This window comes from Perca flavescens, chromosome 18 (assembly GCF_004354835.1).
Source record: "Perca flavescens isolate YP-PL-M2 chromosome 18, PFLA_1.0, whole genome shotgun sequence".
NCBI classification, from domain to species: domain Eukaryota; kingdom Metazoa; phylum Chordata; class Actinopteri; order Perciformes; family Percidae; genus Perca; species Perca flavescens.
The window spans coordinates 10497374-10521006 of record NC_041348.1 but is presented as its reverse complement, the minus strand read 5'-3'; the positions used below and the strand labels follow the sequence as shown (position 1 = coordinate 10521006).

Below are 23633 nucleotides of genomic sequence, written 5' to 3'. Positions count from 1 at the left end.
TGGCGCCGCATCGGGGGCAACTCGGGGTTCAGTGTCTTGCCCAAGGACACTTCGGCATGGAACTGCAGGGCCAGGCATCGAACCACCAACTTTCCGATTGGCAGGCTACTTCTCTACCACTTAGCCACAGCCACCCTGACAGCAGACCTAGTCTTCATCAAAGATTATTTTGGAGTGAGCACCAAACACAACACAACTGCCACTATCATACAATTAAGCAAAGAAAATGAAATCCCGTTAAATGCTTTAGCCCTATGTGTAATTATTGTTTTCAGAGCAGGGAAATTATAGGCTACATTGGAAGCACATAACTTCTCAAGTAGCCTACAAACATAAGTGCAAAAGGCACACATTTGAAGACCGTACAAATCTCGTTGCTCTCGGCCATGCTGTCATTAAGTGAGAAACAAAGAGACACTGCGTGTGCAGTGCCACAGATAGCTGCTGTTCAGCCCATCCACAGCTCATTCACAGCAGTTAACGTTCAAAGGTAAAAATGTAGGTTTTTGTCAGTAAGTTGTTTTGAGTCTGTACCCGAGTGGTCGCTATGGCAACAGCAGGGCAGGAGCAGAGGCAGAGGCAGAGGCAGGGAGCCATGCGACAATGTAAGAGCCATTATAAATGGAGGACGGAGAGGGGACATGTCCTCTGCATCTGGGTTCACATCTGGGTTCTCGCTAGTCTATATCCACGACATTCCACTTCCGGGATTGCTCCGTTGCCGACGGAAAATCCGCCGGATTTCACTCAAATTTAGGCCGGATATCCGTTGCCTTGGGCTTCCTTTGTGTTTTAAACTCCGGTGGATTTCTGAGGACTGTGGTTAACTTTTTCTCAGATCTCTGCAGGGTAAATCCAGACAGCTAGTTAGACTATCTGTCCAGTCTGAGTCTTCTGCTGCACGACTAAAACAACTTTTAAACGTACACACGTTCCACCAAAACAAGTTCCTTCCCAGAGCACGTTTTTCTCCCATCCCCGAATGCTATGTGGAGTAGCCGGACCCTCCTCCACGCGCTTTGGAGGAGGGTCTGGCAAAGCGAGACTAGGTTCTCTCTGACCTATGTGTTCAGATCGTACAGCATTATTTTTACGTCGTCTGTGCTGACGTCAGGGTCTAGTCAATCAGCCTTCACTTCCTTTATGTTGTGTATGAAAATCCATCCCAGGTTACCACACACACACACACACACGCACACAGACACACACACACACACACACACACACACGCAAAAACAATAGGGTTCCCCCTCATCCACTACCAAAATAGTTTCTAAACTGCATTTCTGTTTTGAACCGAGTGAGTCCTCCTCTCAAACATCCTCACTCTTTGGTGCAGCTACCTTCTTCCTCATGTCCCTACACCTCCCTCTCTTTTCTCCCTCGCTCCTTCCTCAGAGCGTCATCAGGTTGCCATAGCAACGGCCCGCCTATGGGAGACAGAGATCAGACCATTATGGACCATGGGATCCAGAAACTGAAGGACATGATTTTTTGTTGTTGTTGTTGTTCTGCGAACACAGGAAGTGGGAACCCTTAACAGAAAAAGCCTGAACTCGTTTCTTCCTTAAACACCTAGAGGAGCTCTGCAAGGCTTTGCAGAGGGAAGTTTTACTGAGTTGGGGATTATAAAAAAAAAAGGAGCTCTGAGGATCCATTAAAACCCTTCAAAAACATAAGTAATGCATGTCTACTAACCCAGCATGATGCTAAAAATAAACCAAATTTGATTAGATATGCAAATTGACTGTGAGATGTAAACATGTTGCCCCAAGAAACAGTTAACCAGAAATTGCTCTGCACACTTCTGAATTAATGGATCTGACAGACGTGGAAAGCCCACAGTCAGGAAATCCAAATGTGCTCTCATTTTATTTATGGGTGTGGAAATCAAAGTGGGAAAAGTGCATTGCAGCATGTTCAAGTTGAGCGATGGAAGCACAAAATACACCAAGGAAACGGTTTTGTTTTAGAAAGATCAAAGAGAATTGTTGGGAGAACGAAGTGTGTTTACGAGTGCTCGAATCCAGACTGCCTCACCCTGCCCCTATTATTAGTGGGAGGCCGTGTGTGTGTACGAGTGTGTTTGAACCGAGAGCCCCGAGGGCTGCATTAAGCTGAAGTGACAGTGGGGATCTTCAAGATGTCTCACAAAGTTTGCCATTGAGGGAGATCTTATCTCTGAGCCCCAAAACCAGGAGAGGAGAGGAGACAGGAGAGGAGACAGGAGAGGAGACAGGAGAGGAGACAGGAGAGATGAAAGACAGAGTGAGCAAAAGAGCAAGGCTGAGTCCAGTGCTGTGTCTCATATGTACTTACACTTACACTATTTAGTACACGGTGCGAGTACTCGAATGCTGCACTCAAAATGGTCAAAACGTTGCGTGTGGAACGCTGGACACTACTGGCCCTCAACAGTCGGCATCTTTTTTTTAGCGTAGCTATGGGACCACCAACGTGTTTTCAAACTTGTGAAAATGGCGGCCAAGAAAGCTGCAGCAGTTGCAACTGAGATGGTGAACTATACAAAAGTAATTTATACATGTGTTTTTTTTCTTTTCAATATGTATTTATATCCTGTGTTCAGACAGCGAGAAAACAAGCCGCTATATATTTTGTCGGTGGTGATGCTCCGCCTAGCAGCAATTTACCTTTAAAAAGAAGAAGAGCAAAGTCAGTGCATAACGGCGGAGGGTATGGCCTTGACCAACTGCCACTTTGCTCGTTTGAAAGCCATGATGTCTCTCTCTCTCTCATGGGCGGGCTAAATTCTCTGGGTGGGCAAAGCAGAGAAAGGGGAGGTAACCTTGCTCCTTATGACCTCATAAGGAGAAGATTCCAGATCCTTTCCTTTTCTCAAAGGCAGAGCAGGATACCCAGGGCTGGGTTTACACCTATCGCTATTTCTACTACTGGGGGACCATAGGCAGACTGGGGGAACGCATATTAATGTTAAAAAAAACTCATTAAGTGAAATTTTCATGCCATGGGACCATTAAGGTTTTTTTTGTGTATTTGCTGTTAGTGTGAATGGCTCTTACGCAGCTCTGCGGACTGATTATAGGCAGTGTTGGGAGTAACGGCGTTTAAGTATAACGGTGTTACTAACGGCGTTATTTTTTCAGTTAACGGAGTAATCTAATTAATTACTTTTCCCATCGTTGCAACGCCGTTATCGTTACTGAGAATGTAAAGTGGCGCGTTACTACAATTTGGTTGAGTGAAGCGCGAGGTGAAGGTGTCAGGCTTTGGCACACACCAGCTGGGGGGGTGATGACACCGTTGCAAATGCGATGATGATTGGCTGGCTGGGCGGATGCCCTGCTCACGCTGTCTCACTGCACGCTCTGACTACCACTAAACGCAAGACAGCGACAACGGCGACGAGCCAGGGAAATCCAAAGGTAGCGTTCTCGAACCGGAAGTACCGGCTCTACTTCTCGCTCATTGAAATTAAAGACAAGAATGTTTCTGTAACATGCACGCTATGCCCAGGAAAAAAAGACTTTATCCACGTCTGCCTCAAGCAACTCCAATCTTATGAAGCATCTGACATCAACACATGCTAACGCGACACTTGTTGCTGCTGCTAACCCAACCCCAACCCCAAATGCAGCTAGCGTGAGCTCCAGCGAAGGAGACGGAGCCACCCTGTTAAAACAAGCAACGCTCGATTTTTCGGGTCAGCAACAGGTGACCAAGGCTGAGCTGAACACATTGATTGCAAGGTATGTTGTTGAAAACATGCTACCCCTGTCCACTGTGGAGTCTGAGTCATTCAGAGCTCTCCTAAATACCAAATGTTCTAAAATACTGTATATAGTGTTTTTATTCTTTAATCAGTTAATATAAACATATTTGAAGATGTTATAGAACGTAATAGCGTTATAGAACATAAAAAATAACGTCACAGTTACTTTGCTGGGTAACTGATTACATTTACAATGTGCTAACTGAGTTACTAACTGAATTACTGTTTGGGAGAAGTAATTTGTAACTGTAACTAATTACTTTTTTAAAGTAAGATGACCAACACTGATTATAGGTAGCCATAGGTTCACTACAGTATATTAACACGTTTGTAGATATAATGACACACAGTCGTAAATAATGCCGTTATTGATCACAGAGATTTCTGAACTTGATTGTAGCGAGTAACCCAGGCAACCATCTGAGTCAGGCTGATTGCTGCTGCGTTCCAGTGCCAGAGGACTAAAAGTGAGCTGGTTTGAGCCCGAGTACGGCTGCAGTCAGATGTTGCAGATTTGGGTTTGGGTTTAGAGGGTGAAGGGTTGGGCTGATTTCAGCTGGTAATATGATCCAGCACCCAGGCTAGCTGAATGAGTGATACTCCATTCAATGCTGTTTTCCTGGATCCCCCAGGAAGACTAGCTGGTCGTCTAGGCGTCAGCTAATGGGGATCCTTAGATAAACTAAACTAAACCAAACATTTACACCTGGGTATAAACATGCAATCTGTATCTGGATAAGTGATCGTGGACCTTTGCATTTACACCTGGCAGGATAATGTTCTTGTGATCGCAGTTCTGCCCAGTTTGTGATCAGGATCTCAATATGCATATGAGTTAGGTGGGGCTGGGCGGACGTTGTCAACAAACATGGTGCGTTATTGGGCAGATTTCTTTCTTAAAGGCCCAAAAAACTATTTTGTCAATCAACTTCTTCACATGAATCCAAAACACGCTGCCAAAGTTACATCATTGTTTTTGGCTGTGCTCTTCTCACCGGTTTTGAAGTGGGTGGGAGTCAGTTGGCAAAAAGGGCCAGCGATACGCTACTGCAGCGTCTAGTCTGCCGAATCGAAAAAAAGAAAGAAGTTGGCACAGTGGTGACCACCAATCACGATTTAGCAACATTTGAATTAAAGTCCGACGGCAGTCGCTGTGTTGTTCTATCAAGCCCACTGTCAGTCGGCAACGTGATATCATGACTTTGCGTAAACATACGCGCCCACTTTTGTTATCTGTACGCATTTTGAGCTAAACGCGTGTATGTCTACGGTGTACACAGATCCGTGTGTATGTAAACGCTGTATACAGCGGACGCAAACACACACGCCACGTGGCGATGGACGAAAAGCGACGGTTGAGTTTAGGAACCGTGACATGCGGGACGCCATCCCCGGTCCCCTGGGTGAAAGTCCTGTTGTTTGACCCATCCTCCACCCCGACCAACTTCCCCATGCGGGTTTTCGTCCTTTCGTACTACTCGCTACGGCGTAAATTCACACGCAATCGCAAAGTAATGTAAGTCAATGGAGGCCAAACGGCGTTGATATACACACCAAAAAGCGAGTATGCGTTCATAACACGCCAATAGTGGCATAAGAATTGGCGTGTCATACATACGCCACTTTATGAGATCAATCTGCAGTTGAATTGTCATACCACACCCCCACAGTCCTGATGAAGCAGATTAGTTTTTTTATTTTATAGTTTTTGAGTGAGTTAAACGTTAATAAATTATAACCAATAAAAACTAAATAAAATAATAATAAATTATAACCCAGGATGGTTTGAAGCTTACATTGTTGCCCATGTGGTCTTGAATATTAAATGCTATGGGAAAATACTTAAGAATTCAGGAGCTTTAAGTAAGTGCCCAAATTGTATAGAGTGCATTGCCACCTGACCAGAGCCAAAATGATAGCATGTCATCATGACTCTGACACGAACCTAGTCATGCCTGATTCACACCAAACCATTTTGGCTACTTGGGAAATTGTCGCATTCATTTTTCATAAGGTTACAGTGACTGTAGTCTCGCACTGCCAGACCTATCTCCACAGCGCTGTTGAGCAAGGTCTGGCTACACCACACATACATTCTAGGATAGGAGAAAAAAAAAAAACACTCTGGGTTGTTTGCATTTCTTAAAACCAATCACAATCGTCTTGGGCCGCGTCTCGGGAAGGACCTTGTTTTGGTGGAACGAAATAAAACGCTGCATACGATATTAAATGAAGTTAACTATTCACACAATACAGTAACGTGAGCTATTTAAATGGGCTGCGCATAATTTGCTCTTAGCAGTGTATCGCCGTGTGTACTTCGTCCATAGCAACCCCCACCAATCGGCCCCAAAGCGTCCCAGTTAGAGAGTAACTGCCGTAAACGTATTCTTTGTAAATCTTTACAGTCACTCCCTGAAAGAACCAAGCAGGCCTGCCTTGTTGCACCATCCAGATCTTCTTCAAAACTTGCCATTTTGACATCAATGTGCAGATGTTTTAGTGGAGGAGTAGTGTAACCAGCAACATTATTTAACCCGTATGAGTTTTTAGCAACGACCAATGTCTTTTACTAACCGTCAAACGAACTCCATCAGAAATGATCAAAATAATACTATGACAAAAGTTTTGTGTTCCAGTTATGTCACCAGGATCCAGCTGGATGTTACATGCTAAAACAAATGAAGTGCAGTGGTCATTCTGGTGGGATTAAGGGTAAGATTAAGAGGTAGCGGGGTGGAATAGGGGTTGAATGCTTAATCTTACATCCGCATGCACACAAGAGGATGGATACCGGGCCGGGTTCAGACAGATATTTAGAAATGATGTTTGGGTTCGGGTCAGGCTTGGTCACATCAGCGCGATAAGGCACTGAACATTTGAAATTTAAAAAAGCTTATTATGTAGGTGCGCACCTGTGTTAACGTGCGCTTGTTGCAGAGATGGGGACTTGGGTCTGAGACTCGGACTTGAGTCGCACTTAAAGCCTGGTTCGGACGGCAGGATAATTAGGCCGATTTTAGCCCCGATTCACCCCTCCCGACAATCCTAAGGATGCTCCTAAAATAATCTGATCAGATATTCCTGCCGTGTGTGGTGTGTTAAGACTGCTCTGTCCGATCTCAAATCTGGCATATCCAACATGTTGGATTTTTTTGGCCCGATTTCTCCTCGTGTGTGGTGTCCCCCGGGGACAAACGAGCACGCAGCCTGTGTAAAATAAATAAAGTCGATGGGCATAGCTACATCCACAACTGCAGTCCACCAGAGTACATGGAAACGAATATATGAACGTTTATTTCAACGGTAATTAATCTGTGTAATACGTAACGACATTTCTTTGACCATCGCCTTTTCTTTTGATAAGGTTTTTTTTTCGGTTAAAAACAAACTACAAACTATCGCCACTGCATCCTCTTCGTCCGCAATGATTGTTTACTCTGAAGTCACGTTTGATCTCGAGGGATTTTGCGAGATTTCCCGTCTGACCTGGGAATGCTCGGGAGTCAAATCGGTTCGTGTGTGATGTGTTGATTTTGCCGTGTGCTGCGCACCACACACTGTACGACCAAAACTGTTAGACCCCGTGATTTTTCATCGCCGTGTGTGGGGTCTCTCAGGATTGGAAAATCGGCCGACAAAATCGTCCCGTGTGAACCAGGCTTAAGTCGTGCAAACAGCTGACCAAAAAGACTTCAGACTTGACTTGCGACTCGACCCAAAAGACTTCAGACTCGAGCTTCGAGACGAGTCAACAACATGTTTTCATGCAATTATTGCTTTTTAAATTTATTCATGGATTTCTATTTTCTTTTATTGGTGCATATATACGTTGGGGAAACGTATGACGAGCTGCATGTCCCCTGCCCTTTGCCATAATGTGCAACGTAACGCATGCGTTATGCCTTATGTGCGCGCACTCACATATAAAAACTTGTGGCAAAAGACTTGAGACTTGACTTGAACTTGTCCCTCAAAGACTTGAGACTCGACTTGGACTTCCAAAAAATGACTTGTAATGTAATGTAATGCGGGCTCGGGTCGGGCTCGGACAGAAATATCTTAATGGCTGTTGGGCTCAGGCCGGGCATGGGGGGCTCGGTTACTGCTCTGTCGGACGCAGGAAAAAGGACAGAAAAATGCGGCCCGATCCACACTCTAATGCGCAAACACACACACACACACACACACACACACACACACACAATATATGTGAATAGTGTAAATACGCACAGACAGACACACCCGTACAGCCCAGAGACAGTGAGCGGCCTGGGAGGCGTCCATCCATTCATGATACTTCATTCTTCAAATGGGGCTGCCATCTTAGCCTGTCTACCCAGAGGCCTCAGCCGGGCACAGGGGTGGGTCAGCAGTCATGTGTGTGACAGGAAACAGGCAGGCGTATTGGCTGCCAATCAAAAAGCCTCTTTATTTCCTCTCTCCGTTCTGTCTCTCCATGTGTGTTTCTCTGCTTTTCACTGTCTCTTTTTTTTCTCACCTCGTCTCTCCCTCAAGTCTGACGAGCAAAAGATCTTCACTTACTTCAGAGAGGGAAAATAAGTGAGGGGGGGTGTTAGAGTCTCCCTGTCTCCTTTTACCATTCCCTCTCTTCCTTACACACAGACACACACACACACACACTCTTTGTCTCATTTGTCTGAAAGACAGCTAGCAGTGGTTTGTCATTGTAACACTTTAGTAGACTGTGTTTCCATATCATCCCTTACACTTTTTCCGCGGACAGGCAGACGCGTAACATTCCTCAGAAGACAGGCAGAGAGAGAAAGAGAGAGAGAGAGAGAGGAAATTGTACACTCTCTCTCTCTCTCGCTCTCTCTTTCCAAATGCAGCTGAGTGCTCCACACGGATCGATAGTAATCCTCGGTGGGAGCCGTTTATTTTGGAATGTGTGTGAGGCCCAGTGGGTGACAGCATCCACATTCACACTCACACATGCGTGCAACATTATAAATCTCGCTGCAGCCGGAGTTGGTGCTGCGCGTTGCACACATAAGCGCACGCACTGGTGCAGACAAACCGACACAGAAACGTACACACACCGACAAGTACACACTCAACACGCTCTAGGTCTGACAAGCAAAGCCTCCTGTTGGGCTGGGCTCTCTTCTCTCCTCCACTGAGCAGAACTCACACGGCTCCAGGCTGGAGGAGGGGACCTAGTGTGTCTCAACACTGTCCCCTGCCAAGGTCTCTGTTTCTGGGGATGGCAGCTCTCAGCAGCTGGCTAGGTTGGAGCTCTCTGTATGCTGACTCCAAGCCACTGGCTGTCTAGTCCTGCCAGGAATTTATAATTCTACAATCACAGATGAACTTTTTTTCAATATAAGCATGGATAACATGTTTTATAATTCGGACGCAGTACAAAAACTGCAAATTTCGTAATTGTTTTGCAATAAAAGGTCCAGTTACATCAGCATTTAACGGATTGGAACGCATTTTAACAGCAAGATTTCCTGGCAAAATAAGTTCATTTGAGTGGATTTACTTGTGGGGGTGAAGTAAATCTAATAAAAACACACATTTTTTATCGTTGACTAATAGCAAACTGTCTCGACAGTGCTGACCTTTGAGGGAAGCTAAGCTATAGTAGCTTATGTTATATTTAGTAGGGTTGGGCATCGAGAACCGACTCCTACTTGGAATTGTTTCAAAAATTCCGATTCCATCGGAATCATTTCTGTATTGGAATCGTTTGGTTTCAAATCTGATCATGGGTTCCAAATTTAACAAATTTAGCAAGTTTTGGTTTCCGTAGCGGCCAACCCTAATATTTAGACATTTGTGAGACAGGAGTTGATGGTACAAAAAGATCTCATTAATAAACTGTTAGTAAGTAGTCTATATCCACGACGTTCCCAGGATTGCTCCGGTGCCACCGGAAATCTCCCAGGATTTCCTTATTTTCGGCCGGATGTCCCTTACCTTCCGCTTTCTTTGTGTTGGCGTTCTAAACTCCGGTGGATTTCTGATGACTATGGTTAACTGCTCCTCAGATCTCTGCAGGGTAAATCCAGACAGCTAGCTAGACTATCTGTCCAATCGGACCGCAGCGCTGCGGAGGAAGGTCTGACAAAGCGAGACTATGCCGTTAGCGACCGAGCCAAACACTTTTACAAACAGACAGCTAGCAAGCTAGATAGGAAAGGTATTTTTTGCCGCTCTTAGTTAAAACGGGCAGTACTCGACATTCAAAACATCAATATAGCAGCAAACAACTATTTGCTATGTGAAGATATAGTGGATATGACGATGTATAATACTGAGAAGAAAATACCAGAGGGGATAAAACAAGTTTTAAAAACTTGCTTGTCAGCTACAGTAGTTAACCAACTAGTCCTACGTCAGAAAGTCTTTAGCAGTGCAGATTTGCTGTGCCACTTTCTCATACCTTTGTCTTTTGACCATGTTGCTCCATTGGCACTTTTACCAATTAACACTCATTTCCTGCACATAATATAAAAAAAAAAATCAACAAAAAAAAAAAAAATCACTGAAAATTGGCTTTTCAATTTTCACAGGGGATGCTTGAATGATTTGTGCTGGGGTCCAACAATCACAGCGAGACCTCTGGAGGGTTTGTTGGCAGCACGCTGTGAGGGCTTGTCTGGGCTCGCTGTTGGACTTTTTTGGGGATCAGTTTGGATCTCTGGGCAGAAACGTTCCCCTCAGAGGCAGCACACACACACACACACACACACACACACACACACACACACACACACACACACACACACACACACACACACACACACACACACACACACACACACACACACACCTGTGCTCCGCCTGAGAGCATTGCATTATCTGAGGCAATCTAGCAGCACCTCGAATCCCGCTGCCATTTCTTCGGGGCAAAGTGAGAGCAGTAAAAAATGACCAAAAGCACGGAAAGGAGCATAAAGTTGGAAAATGATCATTTTCGACATAAAATTGCACGGAATGGAGCGAGACGCCGCGGTAAACACCGATGAGGAAATTGATCTTTGCTAACATGAAACCCATTTAGTTGATATACTGAACGAGCAGTTCGGGGTTTAAATTGAATCCATTTTGGATATTATTTCAAGCTAATTTTACACCATGCCGTAATACAATATCATTGTATTAGATGACATCCAACTTCAAATGTAAGGTCAAGTTTAAGTCACTCTAACTCTAGTCAAATATGGGACATTTCTATAGTCAGGCGATATACTGTATGTAACCACTGAGCAATCCTGATGCTCTTAAAAGTTCAGTGAGGATGGAATGATGGTGCAGTAGGGGCATACGCTGTATGTTGCTCTACAGGCACATGGGACCTGACCACTCAACTATCTCTGGGCTTTGCAGCAGTCAGCACTACAGACATATCCTCAGCAATAAAGCCAGCTCAGTAATGTACCTCCTTCAGTGCGGTATAATCACCTCTTGTGACAACATCCCTGGCTCCTCAGGAGTCTCTCTGCCTCCTCAAATACCCTCACACCATAAGATAAAGACATTAGAGACCATGGGATTTGGAGGGAGTTAAGAATTGGGTCTACAGTCTGTGATGCACAGTGATACAGACTTGGAAACGCGTGGCAGTTTGGGATCCCTCTAACAGATACCATCAAATGAGCACAGCAGAGCGGCGGGGCAGACTGGAGCAAAGCTCAGCGTGTTGCTGAGCCTGTTAGGAGGGTTTCTGTTGTTCGTGGCCGATCTGCCGCGATGCAAAAAACAAAGCAAAGCGTGCTTAAAACAAAAAAGAAAACGGCATTGGGAATCGTCCGCGAGGCTCCACGTGGGACTGGCGAGAATCATGTTGCACGTTTGCTGGGAATAAAAAACGGCCGCGGGTAACTTTGACACACAATCGGATTAGCGCGGCATTGAAATAAAAGGTCAATAAGAAAGTGCTTCATGCCATACTCTGTGAATCTATAAAGTAGCTTTCTCCTCTCCACTGGTGTGTCGTCCCTCACACTACCCAATCAGTCTGTCTTCCTCCTCCCTCACTCTCGCTCTCCCTCACTCGCTGTCCCTGGGTGGGATGAGTCATCGAAAAGAGAGAAGAAAAGAAAGGAGAGGAGGTGTATTCGTGTGTGCTGTATATGTGTGTGTGTGTGTGTGTGTGTGTGTATGTGTGCGCGCATGTGTTGTGTCATTCCTCCTGAGGTGCTGTGCCCTTCACACTCCCTCTCAGCTTCATGTCAACCTTGCTGCTAGAGTGCAGACATACGCAGCAAAGGTACACACACACACACACACACACACACACACACACACACACACACACACACACACACACACACACACACACACACACACACACACACACACATCCATAATATACGTTAAAGTCTCCTTCTGCAAATATGTTTTTGGGGTAAAAACTTCAAAAACACATTGTGTTAAACCATACCATTGTGTAAATAGTTCTCAGATGATAGGATGAGACCACCAACATTGCGACCACCTACATTTGTTTTCCTTGGAGACAATGATCATTTATTGCTATCCACAACATTCTAATTTTTTACTTTGAAGAATGCAGTGAGATCATTTATATCTTCTATTTTATTTGAAGGTAACTTAATAAAAACAACATATTTTTCCTTTTACCTGTAGTGCTCTTTATCAATCTAGATTGTTTTGGTGTGAGTTGCCCAGTGTTGGAGATGTCGGCCGTAGAGATGTCTGCTTCCTCTCCAGTATAATGGAACTACGTGGCAGCAGCAAGCACAACAAATAAATACATTTGACATTTTTTTATTTTCCAATGTCTCACTTTCTTCTGCGTGGTGATACAGTTGGAGGGTGTAGTTCGGCAGAAAGAAAATAGTTCCTACACGGAAGTGCTCACAGTCAAGTCTGAGGCTAATCTTCAGTAACTGGGTCATGATTTCTGGAAAGAAATGCATTTTTATTTATTTTTTTGGTTCTCTGAGTGCCATTTAGTTCCATTATATTGGAAAGAAGGCTGACGTCACTAGGGCAGACATCTCCAACTCTGGGCAACTCGCACCCAAATAAATGTACATTGATCAAAAGCACTAAGAGAAAGAAAAATTTGTTTTTGATTTTGGGGGTCAACTGTCCCTTTAATACTTATTTCAAAGCTACTATGCTGAATTTGAGCACTTTTAGTGGCCTTTACTGTACTGGTGAGCAGCAACATGTCTGGTACATAGGGCTGGGCGATAAATATCACAATATTTTTGACCAAATACCTCAATATCGATACCGTAATGATATTGTAGTGTTGACTATTAATATTACAAAATATTTACACAATGAGAGTTTAGATCAATAATCATCAGTAATGTGGATATAATGACTAAGTAAAGGTAAATAATAGAACAGCTAGAACAGTCTGGTAAGATCAGACAATGACGTAACTTTACTGTAATGCAGCCTTTAAAACCAGGAAAAGACACTTATGCCATATCACGGTATTACGATATCCAAAATCTAAGACAATATCTAGTCTCATATCACGATATCGATATAATATCGATATATTGCCCAGCTCTACTGGTACATTAGTGTTTTAATGCTGCCACTAAGGGGTACCCACGTTGGACATTTTTGAATTTTTACACACAGTTGAATTTACCAAAAAAATAAAATCTGTTTACTGTTGTTGAATAATGTGGTATTTCATGATTTAATAAATGCTACTCCTCTTATAATACAGTTTATGAAACAGTGTGACAACAAGACTCTAATGGCAGATTATTTGGCACCTAAAGAGCAGACAAGGGCATAAACACCTAAAATATGCATCATTCTTCTTGGGAGGGCCAATACATCTTTGTCACTTTACCACCTGTATTGTTGTCCTTTTTTTTTGACAAACTGGTGAAGATGAAATGTATCTGTCCTGTCACTGTGGCAAGTGATGGATTAGTAGATTAGTATTGATATTTTCAAAATGAAAAAAAGAGGCATGAAACGGCGATGACATAACGATGATAACATTTCCTGGGAATGATGTTTGGGCTAGCTGTAAAAACAGGTGTGTGAGTTTGGATTACCGGCAAAGAAGAAAAATCACCCAATAAGGCGTACCTACAAATGTCAGTTAGCCGTGTATAATGACTCCATTCATGGGAAGAGTCCAGGGGACTGAAGTCACGACCTTTCGGTCACAAGATCGCTAGTCTCGCATTGCCAGACCTTCCTCCACAGCGCTGCGGAGGAGGGTCTTTCAAGACTCGTTTTTGGAAAAATACTTTTTGAAGACCAAATCTTGTTTCTTTTATAAAGAAAATAGTTTTATTTGAAAATAATTCTAATAAAAACACATTGAATAAAACAAGGTAGGCTGTGGGTCCTGACATCTTTTCAATAAAATGTTTGCGATGTCTTTTTAGATGAAAGTGTCACATTTAAATGAATGGTAAAGATCTCCAAGGCCTTCAGCTGAATGACTTCTCTGGTAATGGGCATCACATGATTCCGTTTTTTCAGTCACGTAATTACACACTTTCCTGTCAATCTCTTGGAAGCGGCGGCTTTTGGCGCTTACCCACTGCTGGTACCAGCTCGGCTCTGCTCGCCACGACTCAGCTAAATGTAATAATGTTATAGTGTCGAGTAACATTTTCACCATATTATGATGAATTGGCATTTTGTCCGGCATCTATCCTTCACAGATGATACCTACATACACATCACCAGTGCGTTCTGTACGCTGTGGTCATCTGTCAGCTGTATGCTGTACAGCCAGACTATCTCAGGTGCCTCCGCCGCTGAGCAAACACGAGGAATAGAACATTCATCATCAACCCTCGTTTAGTCTGAAGCCTGTTTACGTCACACAGCATCAACGTTTCCTGTGCAGCTGTGGCTCTTGGAGGTGAATCAGTCCAAATACTCAATGACACGGAGTCTGGCCCGCCGCAGAGCTGTCCAAAGAGACAGACAGACAGACAGACAGACAGACAGACAGAGAAAGAGACGGACACTTCAGCTCTCTCTCTATCTCCTTCCCTCTCAGTGGCTCTCTGGCGAGGGCCGGTGGTGTTCAGTCATGGCGCTGGGTTGTAAATATATCATTGATGCTGTCCCTAGGCTGCCTGCACTCACAGCCCACTCTTTTGTATTTCTTTTCTTTCTTGCAGCCCACTGTTTTCTCTATCATGCAGCCCACTCGCAGAGTGCAGTCTGGTTATTATGACGTGCCGTGTTTGGACTCCTCCGACGGCGGCACCTTGCTCAAAAGACAAGCAAACCATCACCTCGTACACTTCAGTCAGTAGATGCGACCGCGACACAAAAAGAAGCTGCAAAAATGGATAGTAGAAAGCGCAGAGGCGGCGCTGAAAAGGCGAGAAGCTCAAGACAGTGACGCGCCCACATGTTGCTAAACTGAGCAACTTTTTCATTAAAACCAGCGAGAGTGAAACGACAAATGCGGATGATGACACGGGTAAGCTAAACTGGTCACGAGCAGTGCAGGACGATACAGGTCGTGCAAAACACAGTACGACTTTGCCTGCAAACCAGCGTTCATGTTTATGAATCAAACTTGATCTTGCAGCTCTTCGGCGGCAGCCACTAGTCCGGTTTGCTGCTAGAGCCAAGCAGCAGCCATGAGCCCAGAACTCCAGAGTGGGCAGGTAGGATTGCTCATTGAGTGAATATTAAAAGAACTAGAATGAATATTAATGAAGAGCATGGTGTAGACCTGCTGAAAAATGCCCCGAGATCATCAATGATGCCGGATGATTGGTAACCTGACTCCGCCAGATGGATCGCTTCGCATTTGCTCGGCATATCCATCTGGGAACTTTCCGTTGGAGAACTTTTGGGAAGGGGTGGAAATACTGGTTAGCTGATTGGATGAACCATCTGTCTATCACCTATGTTGGTGATAGACGGGCCAAATCAACCAATCAGATCCACGAAGCGTATGAAAATACAACCACAAGCCCGCCCCTGCTGCTGCAGGCAAAGCATAGCTCGTTAGCTCAGCATGCAAGCAACATGTCGGTAAAGGATATCATTTTTTATTTGTGTAACAAGAATTTAGGAATAAAAGGCACCATTTCAGGTTCCCGGTCCATATTCCAAAAGAAGGATCCAAGAGAAAACAAGCATTAGTGAGTGGCTAACAGAATTAGGGCTACCGCTGTCTGAAAATCCTGGTTAGCTGATTTGATAAACCATCTGTCTATCACCACCAAACCCACCTCAAAACCAACGCTGATTGGCCCGGTCGTTTGGCTAACGGCTCCAAATTTTCTCTGCCTCAAGATGCCAGACTGATCTGCGAGTGGAAAACTGGAGCTCGCGAGATCAGGACGGTCTCACGAGGCTAGATGATTGGCACTACATTAATAAAACTGACATGACCTGATTAGAACGCTTTGTAAAAAGTGGAGATTTGTGCTGAGAATTGTGCCAATTTTTAACATTTGATTTGGTGTCAGAAGCAGAGCCAGTGGTGTGAGGGATAGCCGCTGTCAGCGTACAAGGCACATCGAAGCTGTTGCACCCCAGTGTGTGAACAAGCAAACACGATCAGATTAGTAACAATATAATCACATTATGCTTTTTATCATTAAATTAGGATAGAAAATATAGTAAGCCCATAACTGAAAGGGCATAGGATGAAAGTTATATGAAATACTATATGAAGGGAAAAAGGGGATGATGGTGTCATTAGAAAGTGCAATACATTTCATTTTATTACTTTTTTTTAAATTTCATTTCAAGGTTTGGATATATTATATACATTACATTGTTACATTAACATATTGTTATACATCACATTGTGTTGTTGTAAAGAATACTGTTGTTAACTTTTCTAATAAATCTACATTGTGAAGCAACACTGATGAAAATTATATTTTACAAAAAAAAACTCTGAATTACAAGGCTGTAGAAAAAGAGTGCGCTATTGCAGACTTATATACTACGGTTTTAATAACATTATTTTAATATAGTCAGTTGTGAAGTAAAGTGGGCCGGTCTAAGGCATGAAACTCCAGGGCTGGAAATGAGTCCCACTCCGGCCCTGTGCAGTGGTGTCGCGGCTCAGTCTTATTCCAGTGATACAGACCCAGCTCATCACCCCAAAAAAATAAATAAAAAGAACCCCAGAGCATACACTTGGACATACACATCATTAGTTGTGCATGACCGCAGACGCCGGCCGATATTCACACAACTGAGCTTTTAAATCCTCTCTGTGCATATACACACATGGATACACATACAGCACACACACACAAACACACATTAAGCAAGCAGTGCGCAGCCCTCCAGAGTGCTGTACTGTCATTTCCATAAATACTCTTAAAAGGTGCAGCCAAAACCATGGAAGGGTGCGATTGCCTCTCGGCTAGAAACGCACAAAAAAGCTCTTTTCTCTTTCAAGAGACTGTAGGAAAGGATGACCCACTTAATCGAACAATTTGGAGCGCCTGCAAGTGTGTGCGAGTGTTTGTGTGTGTGCGCGTGTGTGTGTGTGTGTGAAAAGGCCTCCCAGTGCCGGGAGACAAACTATAAACAAAACCAACGAGCTCATGGTATTGCAGAGACATGGTGTGATGGCTGTCTTGCAAGAGTTACGTGTGTGTGTGTGTGTGTGTGTGTGTGTGTGTGTGTGTGTTTGTGTGTCTGTGTGTGTTCAGAAGAGAATTGCGTATGTGCTCTACATTTATGAGTCACAGCTTTTATATCACCATCTACTGTACAGGTATGTTTAATGGTGGCAGCACTGTGCAGGGCACGATCAGAGGTCTTATATATTTTTAGCAGCATCTGTGTCTGTGTGTGTGTTTGTGTGTCCGTCATTCCTAGAGCTGCAGCAGTAATGAAGCCTTCCATCTGCCGTTTGGAGGCGGGTAAAGTGGAGTGGGGCTGGGGGTGGGGGTTGTTTTTGAGTGTTGTGTGTGTGTGTGTGTGTGTGTGTGTGTGTGTGTGTGTGTGTGTGTTGGGGGGGGTTGGGGGGCAATCATGCTCCTGATGTCACACATGCCAATTTCTGAAAAGTATTTGCTTATGGGTCAGCGTAACGCTTATCAGTTAAATTTTCTAAGCACAAACGGACATTTTTTCATTTTTGTCCACCTTGACAAATAAAAAAATTGGATCTTTAACCTGTTTTTCCAATTTTCTGTTTTTTATTCAGAGGATCAGAAATTTAGAAAATTACAAAATTGTGTCTAGGCTCCAATTATTCAATACTGCAATGGTATTCTCTTCCTCTACTTTGCAGAATATGAAGGTCATTAACCGCATATGGACCAAAAACAAAAACAAAAAACAACTGATAGACTTGGGGTCAGAGGTGCTTGCAACTGATGGTTTCGAGGGGGGGGAGGGGGGGAGGGCCTTAGCTAGGCGGAACGAGGGAGAGAATACCATTGCATCATTGAGTAATTGGAGCCCAGATGCACTTTTGTAATTTTCTAAATTTCTGATCCTCTAAATAAAAACAGAAAAATTGGAAAAACAGTTTAAAGATCCCATTTTTTTATTTGTCAAGGCGGAAAAAAAATGAAAAATTGGATATTGGAACCCATTTTTCTTTCCAAATGTCCATTTGTGCTTAGAAAACTGAACTGATAAGCGTTACACTGACCCTTGTGTTTCCTATTTCTTTCACACAATAACTGCAGAAAACAATCGTTCATTTTTATTGCTCATGAAAAGCTTTCATCTAATGACAAGGCTACATGCAAAGGACATCACTACATCCTCTCTCCCTCTATTTTATTCTCTTGTTATTTCCTCTATCACTCACACTCCCTCTCTTTCTCTTTCCGGCTATTGAGATCCACTTTCATCTCCTCTTATAAAGCCATGAAGCATCAGGCAGTGGCATAAATCTAACATGTGACTGCTGTGATGACCAGGAGGCGCAGCATCGGCAACAGGAGCCCGACGGATGTATGACTCGCACAACTCACAGGGTCAAGGCTGCCTCTGTGTGTCGCATGCAGTATCGGTGCTACAGCGCCATACGCAGTTCACAGTAATGCAACTGAGCCCGCTTCAACACAGCTGGTTGGTTTGAGATGCTACTCATGCACAGGCTCGCAGGAGTACAAGACATGCCACAGAGGGGCAAATCTCCCAGCTCAGATAGCGCTGTGTACACACCCAGAGACACAGGCTGAATGGAACACTAATGGGATTGAATTTTCTTGTTCCCCCAGAGCCCCGATACAAGCCGCACAGCCTAACACAAATATCACTCACAGAGCGCGCACAACACAGAGCGCCATTCACAAGAGAAAGGACAATGAATGCGGGCACTTTGAACAGCTCGTCTTCCTACACGCTGTACAATTTCATAGAAAACCCTCTGTTAGGCGCCAGCAGTGTCCCAGAGAAAGCGTGTGCCACTGTAAGTCAGAATTTAAGGAATTTGGAAACTTGGAAAAAAGTGCATTTTTAATTGAGTGGTTTCAGAAACATGGTAGCCACTGTATTAGATGCCAATTGTCCATTGGTGCTGTTATTTTTGGGGGATGATTGTTTAATTATCACATATTGCATCAGCCTGTTAAATCACCATTTGTTTCCATGAGGGTGAAGGGGATATGGATGAATTTCTCTGCTGTCGCTATGTGTCTCAGATTTTTTTCAAGCCACTCGATTAAAAATGCGCTTGATCTATTATTACTCAAACAAATTTGGGCGACACGGGGGTCTTAATGGCAGCCCACCGCTCACTCTGGGCCTCAGGGCTTACTAGCAGATTAATCCGGCCTTTGCGTGCCAATCACTGTCCACATCAGTGTCTGTTTTGGACTCAACGATATCCGCAGCTCGTAACCGAGGCATGATGTATGTTTCGATAGGGTAACTCAAAGCACTTTGGTGAGGAAAGGGAAAGATCTTGGTGTTGGCTAAATACTGAAAGCGTAGACGCCGACTTGAAGCACAAGACGGGTTGTGTTTACTTTTTAATATTTAAACAAAACCGCAATCCTTCCCTAATCCAAGTCAAGACACAACATCTGGCTAGGAGGTGGTGCATTCAAGTTCCTAACAACTGACTTGTTAAAGTGTGAAAGTCCTGTGAGTTGTACGCCCACCATCCACCCTTCTGATGAACTCCTCATTAGGATACTTCCTGAATTGGAGAACACTGTCAGTGAACATATTCCAGGCAGCAATTATGTTTCCTCCAAAGAGTATTTAGCAGAGAATATTAGTATTAAGTATATGGTTAAATTTGGTTGGAGACGGGGTTTAGAAACAAGTGAAAAGCATTTTATTTAGCATCTTTCTGTATATATGGTATACTGTATTTCCAACTTTTTCACTGCTCCTTTTTTTAATGTAATATGTAACAGTTATATAAGCTTACAAACTCGAAAAACTCAAGACAATTTTGCATGTTTGGATTCAAGTTTTTGATAACAAATAAAGTGTACTTGACAATAAGAAAACCTTCATTTTTACATTGAGTGGTATTCCCCTTTAAGCAGAGCCAAGACAACATGCATTTCTTTCAAAACGGCGTAATACTTTTGGCTGTGTGAGCGTTAAGTGCGTCCCCATTGAGACAGGCCTGACCCTGGCGGCGGCGCCGAGGGCCGTACATCACTGTGACCTTTCTGAGCACCGCTGCAGCGCGCTGCCTTTGTTCGCCTAACGGGTCCCACACAAAGCGACTTTTGACCAACAACAGAGAAGGAAGGAGGGCAGAGATGGAGCGATAGCGACAGAGGGGAGGGGATGAATGGATAAAGGGACAGGCGTCAGCTGGAGGTCCGCGCTAATGGCCCCTGTGTGTTTCGTAATTAGGTGCAGTGTCAAGAAACGCATGGGAAGAAATGGGGCTGGTCAGACGATGGGCAAAGAGAAATGAGCCGACAGAGAAAGGAAGACAGAGAGAGGACAGATATGCAGAGAGACAGAATAAAGCATGTGTAAGAGAGAGGAAGAAAGAGAACACAGAAAAGAAGAGATTAGGGGCCAATTAAGAGAGAGCTGGAGAGGCTGACTTCTAAAGAAATCCAAAAGAAGGAGCTCCCATAGTCTGATCAGTAATTGATCTTGTGCCATTGTGCTTTCTGCATCCATATGAGTTTGTGTGTGTGTGTGTGTGTGCACGTGTGCGTGTGTGTAAGGGGGGCTGCACTTTAAGAATGGACCCCTCACAGCATTAAGCCCTTGGACGACTTTTTGGAGGCGAACTGAACAACCACACGGACAACGATGATAAGCGGAGCACATGTTTTTATTTGGTATTCAGGCTTATCAAGCTTACTTTGAAATTCCAGTCAAAATTTTTTGCTATGCTGACAGTCTCCAGGAAATTCACTTGTTTCATGACAAAGTACCCATTTTCAAGGGGTTGGACTTCTTATTCCAAGTTTTTTATTACAGTAATCGATTAACAACACTGTGTTCTTGATAGATATGAGATTCTCTAAGACCAGGGTAATTATTTAGGACAGGGGCTGCTGTTTCCAGAAGTATTTACCCAATTTTGATATCCTCAGTGTTACTTAACATCGGTCTCTTTCACACATGTACTGCAACCCTGATTTTATCTACAGACTACCCGGGCCAATTCTCTAGTAAAAGGTCTGTGTAATGTCCGATTAAGCCCATGTGTGAATAGAAGAGGTTATTGTTGGACAGACAATGCAACCATCCTATAGGTTTATGTTATGCATGCCAGTTTTACATTTTTCAACTTTGTTGATAAGAAATCATGGGACAAAATGACTTTCAGAACCAGTGGCACCTGAAATCCTCTACTCTATAATGCCGCAGCTAAGACTGGTTACCACAGCTCATCATTGCCATAGTAACGCAACACACTTTCTGGCACAAGAGTTTTCCATGTGCACATCTGTCAGAAATTGGGACCGTCAGAGAAAACAATTGAAAGTGTGTTACTGTAAATAGAGCTCAAGAAATGCTAATGCATTAGATCAAAAGAGCTGTTATCCGGCTGTGCAGTAAGTAAGCAGTGAAGGCTTGTTTTGGGGTATTTTGTGGATGGGAAAAAGCTAGCTGTCCCACACTGTTATGTCTCATCCGCAGGAAGAACTGTCAAATGCCAGGCAATGGTGCCAAACGATTACGCCAAATGCAATCAATAAAGAAACATTTAAAGTTAAAACAACCCTCTCTAGACAACAAAGATCTGAAATACGTGAAGCGATAACAAATGCCGGGAACAACCTCAATCACACCGTGTGTTAGAGAGCAAATATGGGTTTTGAAATGTGAGGCTTTCCTATACATGTACAATGTGTGTCTATGCAGCTCCTTGTCCCCTGTGTGTGAGCATGTGTAGCTGCATGTATTTATGTGTGACAGCCTTTGTATGTGTGTGTTTGCTGCACAAGCGATGAGGGATGGACATCGCCAGGGCAGCGCTACGATTGAACGAGGCAGATCAGTCAAAGACTTAAAGCCCTGTTCCCTGACGGAGGAAATGGACAGGCTTTGATGTTGATGTGAACAAATAAAAAGGAAGCCAAAATGAGTGGAATGGACCATTATCTGCTGTGGAGAGACCCTCCCGTGGAACTGAGCCTGCCTGCTTTGCTCCCAATCAGGGTGAGGAGGGGATTGAGGAAGACGGAGAGAGAGAGAAAGAGGAGAGTGTGTGAGTGAGAGAAAGACACACACACACACACACACACACAAAGACTGGGAGAGAGGGGGTAGGGGGTCCAGAATCCTATTGATTTCACTCTCGCGCTAAATACAAATACTGCAGTGTTTTATATTTGCTATTGTGTGCATTTGTATATGCAATATCCACTTTAACACGAGGCCAAATGAGGATAATCATCAGTGAAGCATGCTGAAAATGCTTAATATAAATATATATACGCCACGCTATATATGGCGTAGACTATTTATACCAAATGTTCAAAATACTAACGTTTTTCTCGGCTGATAAAACAAGCAAAAGGCATCACTGTACTGTGCTGCACTGGGAGTACTTTTAGTAGCACTAAAAAGATTTCTGTTTAGCACTGCTAATGTTAACTCACAGAGAAAGACGCAAGGCCCTTTGCCAAAGCCACAAATAGACAAAATCCAAGAATATAATCTGCACCGGCCTTCTGCTGAAGCTAAAAGTGGCAAAATAAAATACTAACACCTGCATTCAGTGGTATCTTAACAGAAGTAGGCCAACTAATTCAATTAATATTGTATGTTTGTCATAGGCCAATTCAAAATAGCACTTTGCCAAAAGCAAAAACCAGCATGCAAAAAAAAGGTCATTTGTGCTAGAAATGAATAGAGGAGTATTTAAAGGCACAGGGAACTTGTTTGCACAAGCGGACACATGTTAACCATCTTTTGTACTGGCTGCAAAAAGTGGGTCAGACACCAACAGCAAATGTGTACAGGGCTAACAACAAGAGAGCACACAGAGACAGAGGGAGAAGGATTCATGAAATGCTGACCCACAGAGGAAAGTTATTCCCTCCCTGTAAGAAATGGCATGTAGAGTGTGGTCACAGCATATCATTAGTGCCAGAAGTGATGCAGCATGTGTGCATCTGAAAAGAAAACTTTTCCTAAAAAAGGGATGTTTGGACACAACCAGAATTTGGTTTCAAACAGAAAGATGAGGCTCGGTTGAACTGTGAATTTCCCAGTGTACAATCAGTTTTGTGGTTTCTACCTTTTTAGCTATTGCTCCTGGGATGTTGCCACCACTTCGACTCAGACGGAAAAATCTCATCAACTGGATGGATGAATTGCTATTAAACTTTGAACTTTGTGTATTCATGGTCCCCAGAGGATAGATTCTAATGCATTTTGGTGATCCCCTGTCTTTTTCTCTATATCGCTTCCAGCAGGTCAAGGTTTTTACTTATCCAGTGGCATATCTTAACATATACCTGGTGGATTGGCACACATTATTGTACGGACATTCATT

General features: G+C 43.7%; 1 protein-coding gene across 1 annotated transcript in view; it reads right to left on the bottom strand.

The window, feature by feature from the left end:
- Window positions 1–23633, bottom strand: part of ches1 (checkpoint suppressor 1) — a 109702-nt gene that overhangs the window by 69654 nt on the left and 16415 nt on the right. The window lies entirely within an intron of this gene.